Source organism: Micropterus dolomieu, linkage group LG23, assembly GCF_021292245.1.
Source record: "Micropterus dolomieu isolate WLL.071019.BEF.003 ecotype Adirondacks linkage group LG23, ASM2129224v1, whole genome shotgun sequence".
NCBI classification, from domain to species: domain Eukaryota; kingdom Metazoa; phylum Chordata; class Actinopteri; order Centrarchiformes; family Centrarchidae; genus Micropterus; species Micropterus dolomieu.
This window is the reverse complement of record NC_060172.1, coordinates 18,963,755-18,970,240: the sequence shown is the minus strand read 5'-3', so window position 1 is coordinate 18,970,240 and position 6,486 is coordinate 18,963,755.

The window sequence follows — 6,486 nt, the reverse complement described above, 5'->3', positions numbered from 1 at the left end:
CAATCATTAACACAGGCTGGCACCTGTAAACCAATCTCTATGTCACTATAAGCTCATTCCTGAAGCTTGAAGTCATCCACAACATCAGCATCAACTCTGCTCCTTCACTTATTTTATAAGTTGCCTCATTCTCTTTGTAAAAGTGCCTCTCAGCACCTTTGTGAATAACTCTAAGGAAGAAACTTTTAGCTGGTAACCTTAGGGTCCAAATTATAAATATATAACATTATATAAATATAAAATAGAGCTATTAGTATTGCATTTCTTGGGAAGAAGGGAATACTTTGACTTTGATAATGGTTCCCATAGCCTAAAGGTAATGCCCTCAAATGTCAACTTTGTGCATTCCTTGTCCACAATACAAAGATATTCAGTTTACGTTCATAAAGGAGTAAAGAAACCAGAAAATATCTTGGTACAAGCATTCTGCATGCTTATTGGCTCACTGACACCGATGAGGTTTACTCGTTAGATTACAAATTTGGCACTAAATGACAAGGCACTTTTCAATACTCGAAAGTATCTAAACAATTTGGTCAGTGCAATAAAAGTATCAAAGTTCAGTTTCCAGCCCTAGAGATGAGAACGAGATCGCCTTCTTTTTAGATTACCCAAGGTACACCATCAGACACTGAATAACAATTACAAACAATAACAAAATAAACAGTTGATCAGGTTGTAGGATTGTTTGGAGCCTAAAATTACAGACAAACATAATTCAAGTTCATGGTGTAAAAATCATCCACTGTCCTAAAACGTGAATCCTTGATGTGCTGTCTCATGGACCATTGTAATGAAACACTGCCATTACCAGGAATGTGTTGGTCCCAGCTAAGAAATAGTGGATAGCACATACACCCCCATAAAATCACAACATTTTACACCCTGTCTTTTGTATGAATTAAACAAACAAGACATAACATGTTAATCTGTGAGCTTTACATGTGCTGGTAGGCACATTTTGTGTTCCTTTGGACAGTGCCAGACAATCTTCTGAAAATGCAAATAAACGTAATACCCAAAATGTCGACCTATTCTTTTAAGCAGCAAGTACACAGAGCTGAGTTGCAGATTTGATTACAAAATAAGACATTAGAAAACATAATAGTCATTGGAGGGTACCTTGAGTAGGATAGCCTGTAGCCTCAACCGCATGGTTCTGCCCTCAGAGTGGAAGAGGTTCCCCTTCGAGGGAACTCGAACTGCGTCGGTGACGACACTATGGGAATGCCTCTGGGCGTGGCAGGGCTGAAACATGAATGAAACTACTCCAATCCTATTGGCGTTGCTAGAACGGTAGTGTGTGATGGCGTAACTGGAGGCGTAGATAAGCACGCCGGCACACAGGACACATTAGCTCTTTTCTATTCAGCAGGCACTCTGGCATTTTTAGAAAGACTACAGCAAGAAGTACCCAACTCTTACCTGGAAGGATGGCAGACAGAGAGATGGCTGGTGATCAATTCAGGCGATGTGTTTTCCCGTGCCCACGTTACATCACGGCGGGTGACACTCATGCCCTGTGTGTTTCCTGTTTGGGGATGCCGCATGCCCAGGCAGCTCTTGAGGGGGCTGCTTGCGGCCATTGCGAGGCCCTGCCCCTGAGGGTGCTGAGGTCCCGTGCGGCTCTCTTCTCCCAAGACGGCAGGATGCGCTCTCCCCGTGGATCAGGCCCAGCGGTCGCTGAGGAGGCGCGGCGGCTTCGGTCATGGGGCTCCCAGCGCGACATCTCTGACGGCATCGGGATTGCTGAGGCTTCTCATGTCTCGTCTGCTGACTCCGACTACCGTCGGTCTCGTTCGGGAGCCCGCTTCGCGGTTTCTCCCGCTTGAGGTATGAGCCAGGAGTGGCTACAGCTATCTGGCTCTGAGGAGCTAGACGTGCTTAGCATCATGGAGGAGGAAGACTTCCGGGAGAGAAAAGCGGAGCGTCATCAGTCGGCGCCCAGCTATGACGAACTCCTAGAGGTGGTGACGCGGGCAGTGAGCAAGCTCCAGCTCGATTGGCCGCAGGATGTACCAGAGACACATGCTACAAGCAAACTGGATGAGCGCTTTCTGCAGCGCCGTGCGCCGCCTCCGCACCGTTCTCTGCCGTTTTTTCCAGACTTGCATGATGAGTTGTGCAAGTCCTGGGATAAGCCCTTCTCAGCTCGTCTGACTACTCCCCCGCTCCGGGTCTACAGCGACGTAGCGGGAGTCAAGGGGTTTGGCTATGGGATGATGCCCCGGGTTGAGGATGCTCTGGTCTTTCGCCCGGTCATGCATCATCCCTCAAAGAGCCGGCGCTACCTACCAAGCCATGTCGTATGACATCTGCTTTGGTGGGCAAAGCTTACATGGCGGCAGGCCGGGCTGGTGCAAGCCTGCACACAATGGCGGTTTTGCAGGCATACCAGGCCGATCTGCTGAAGGACATAGACTCGGGAGCAGGCCCCTCTGAGGAGGATGTTGCTGAGCTCCGCCGAGCTACAGACTTGTCACTAAGAGTCACAAAGGAGACGGCCCGCGCTATTGGTCGCTCCATGTCAGCTCTGGTAGCCATGGAACGGCACCTATGGCTCAACCTGTCGAGAAAGAGAAGACCTTTCTCCTCGACGCACCGATCGCGACTTCTGGCCTGTTTGGCGAGGCGGTTGACGCCGTCGTCAACAGGTTTCAGCATGCCAGGACGCAAGGAGAGGCGTGCCGGCAATATCTCCCTCGTCGTTCGGGAGCCAGGATGGCTACGGCTGTGGAGAGACGTGAGAGGGCCCAGCCGTCATCCAGCTCCTACCGCCAGACCCAGAGGCAGAGTGTCGCCTCTCGTGCTCCCCCTCAGCATACTTGGGTTTCGAGGCGGCGCTCTCACCCACAACCCCCCGAGACGAGGGATCTGAGGACCGTTCTTCCGTCTCGCCGGGGCCGGGGGAAGAGGTCCTGAGGGTTCTACCGGGGGGTCCCCTGCGGTCCCTGAACCAATCTCTGAGGAGATTCAGATTCAAGATGCTCACCATCCCCACCATCGTCAGTCAGATCCAATCCGAGGATTGGTTTGTCACGATAGATCTACAAGACGCATATTTCCACATCTCCATCCGTCCCTCTCAAAGGAAGTTCCTGAGGTTCGCCTACGGGGGAGTGGCATACCAGTATCGGGTTCTCCCGTTCGGCCTAGCACTCTCTACTCGCACGTTCACCAAATGTATGGATGCAGCTCTGGCCCCGATGAGGCTCCAGGGCATCCGCATACTGAACTATATCGACGACTGGCTCATTCTGGCCCAGTCTCAAGAGTTAGCGGTTCGGCATCGAGATGTCGTCCTCGCCCACCTTCAGCGTTTGGGGCTGCGGCTCAACACGAAGAAGAGCGTGCTGACACCCACCCAACAGACTACGTTCCTAGGGGTGGTGTGGAACTCGATGACGATGCGGGCCCACCTGTCACCTGCACGCATCGGGTACATTGTGTCCTCAGTAACCAGGATAAAGCTAGGCCGCTTCATCACTGTGAAAAACTTTCAGAGTGTTGGGTCTCATGGCAGCAGCGTCCAGCGTAATCCCGTCTGGCCTGCTGTACATGAGAGCCCTGCAGTAGTGATTGAAATCCAAGGGATTCTCCCCGAGGGAAAATCCGTTCCGTCTGATACGGATTACGAGCAGGTGCCTTCGTACCCTATCAGCATGGAAGAAACCTTGGTTCCTGTCCCAAGGGCCCGTGTTGGGAGCGTCATGTCGCCGGACAATTATTTCGACAGACGCCTCACTCATAGGATGGGGCGCGGTCATGGACGGCCGCTTCGCGAGATGCTCCTGGCAGGAGCATCATTTCTCTTGGCACATAAATTGCCTGGAAATGTTGCCGGTTTTCAGAGCTCTGAGGAGTTTTCTGCCCGCTCTCCGCGGTCGCCACGTCCTTGTCAGGACCGACAACACGGCGGTGGTGGCCTATTTGAATCACCAGGGGGGTCTGCGCTCGCACCCATTATGCAAGCCGGCGCATCGGATCCTCCTGTGGTCCCAGCAGAGACTGCTGTCCCTCAGAGCGATGTACATCCCTGGCAACCAGAATCAAGGAGCAGACCTGCTGTCGAGACAGGGGCTGAGACCCGGGGAATGGAGACTCCACCCCGAGGTGGTGGAGTTATTGTGCGAAGAGTTCGGCCCCATAGACGTGGACCATGGCAGGTCCCTCTGAGGAAGGATCTGCTGTCTCAGGCGCAGGGCCAGGTCTTTCACCCTTGCCCCGCCCTATGGAGACTGTGGGTCTGGCCCCTGAGGGGGCCCAGTTCCTGGAGGCGAGCAGGAACAGTCGAGACGCTGCTCAGCTCCAGAGCCCCATCCACGAGAAGAATGTACGGCCTAAAATGGAATGTGTTTGCCGCCTGGTGCAGAGAACGAGCGGTGGACCCAGTTACCTGCCCGGTGACTATGGTACTGGAGTTCCTCCAGGACCGTTTCTCTGCTGGCCTTTCCCCATCCAGACTCAAGGTATATGTGGCTGCCGTGGCGGCGTTCCACACCCCTCTGAGGGATGGGCCTCTGGGGAAGCTTCCACTGGTCGTGCGCTTCCTCCGTGGAGCCCGGAGGATGAGACCCGTGACTCGGTCCAGGCTTCCCACCTGGGACCTGGCAGTGGTTCTTGAAGCGCTGGCTAAGGCCCCCTTCGAACCCCTGGAGTCGGCTGAGGCCAAGCACCTGACCCTTAAGATGGCCTTTCTCCTCGCTATCACCTCTCTGAGGAGGGTGGGGGATCTCCAGGCACTTTCGGTTTCTCCGCAATGCCTGGAGTTTGCCCCGGGGAGGGTCAGAGCCATCCTGCACCCCTGTCCGGACTATGTCCCTAAGGTCCCATCCAGGTTGGCCCGGGGTCACGGTGCTGCAGGCGTTTCATCCCCCACCTCATATAACGGCGGAGGACGGGAGACTTCATCTGCTCTGCCCTGTCAGAGCACTGAGTATTTACACTCTGAGGTCTTCCCGGTGGAGGAAAGCAGACCAGTTGCTGGTGTGTTTCGGGTCCCCCAAGGCTGGGCTCCCCGCTTCCAAACACACGATCAGCAACTGGATTGTTCAGACTACAGTTGGAATGTTTAGTAACCTGCAGTAAAGCATGTTCAGCTGCAACCTGTTACAGCAGCTTGGTTATACAATTTTCATTAACTAACAATAATTAAACCGAATGAAACATGTCTTACCTTTGAGAAGATGGTGGTCCCTGACAAATGTGGCAGATGACGATGTCCATGTGGTGCAAAGCAGCTTGGGCGGAAGTGTAAGATGATTAAAACCAAAGACCTCCAAATGAGTAAAATTAATACATTTTCTGCATCTTTGACTTTCCTGATTAAATATAATTAAATTCTACTTAGTGATTCATAATTGATGTTATTCAAACTAAATTGAGTAAATTAATAAATAATAAAAATTTGTTGAATTCAGCTCAACATGATTCCAAACTGAACATAGTATTTTTTATTATGTATAGGTTACTAATATTTATTTACTAAATATTAATTAACCCTAGCCTCAGTTTTTACAGTGCACCACTCCTCCACCCGCACGGCACCGCCACTATCCGTTCAAAACATAGTCAGACTTGCCACTAGCAAGATTGCCCAGCAACATTGCTCAAAAAGTTGCCCCGTGTATCATCAGCTTTAAAGCTATACTTGAGGAAGATTGGTTTAAAAAGATCTTTGTCTATTCTCATTTTCAACATTTGCTTTTGAGGTACCATTCTGCCAGTCTGGTCCCAAAGTCTGCAGTCAAGTGATTTTGACAGGTAGCTTTTAAACTCGTACACAAATAGCTGTCCTCCATTGTTGTGATGAAATCCAAAATTAACTAGACAGTACAATTTCTGGAGAAATTGCAGTGTGAATGCTGGCTGTTGGATGCTAATGCTAAACTGAATTGCTAAACTTCATGCAAGCTCTCATTTCAGCCTTGCTCTTAAACAAGCAGCCCACTGTGTTCTGATTGGCCGAGATCCTGAAGCAGGATGATTATGCCGCTCAGCAGCAGAGACAGGCTAAGCATAGGAGTTGCCAGTTGTTATTGAGTTACATAAGACAGAAAATATAAGAAGCCTAATAAGTCTCCTTTAATGTGTGTGTGTATGTGTGTGTGTGTGCGTGCGTGCGTGCGCACTGTTATGCATACATGTGCACTGTGTGACAGAGAGACAGGTGGACAATGAGACTGAGACAGACTGTGAAACAGAGAGAAAGGTGGATTAAAAGATTGAGACGGACTGCGAGACAGGTGGACAATAAGACTGTGAGACTGACTGTGAGACAGAGAGAAAGGTGGACTAAAAGACTGTAAGACTGACCTGTGAGAAAGAGACACAGGTGGACTATAAGACTGTGAGAGGGACTGTGAGACAGATAGAGAGGTGGAATATAAGACTGTGAGAGGGACTGCGAGACAGAGAGAAAGGTGGACTAAAAGACTGTAAGACTGACTGTGAGACAGAGACACAGGTGGACTATAAGACTGTGAG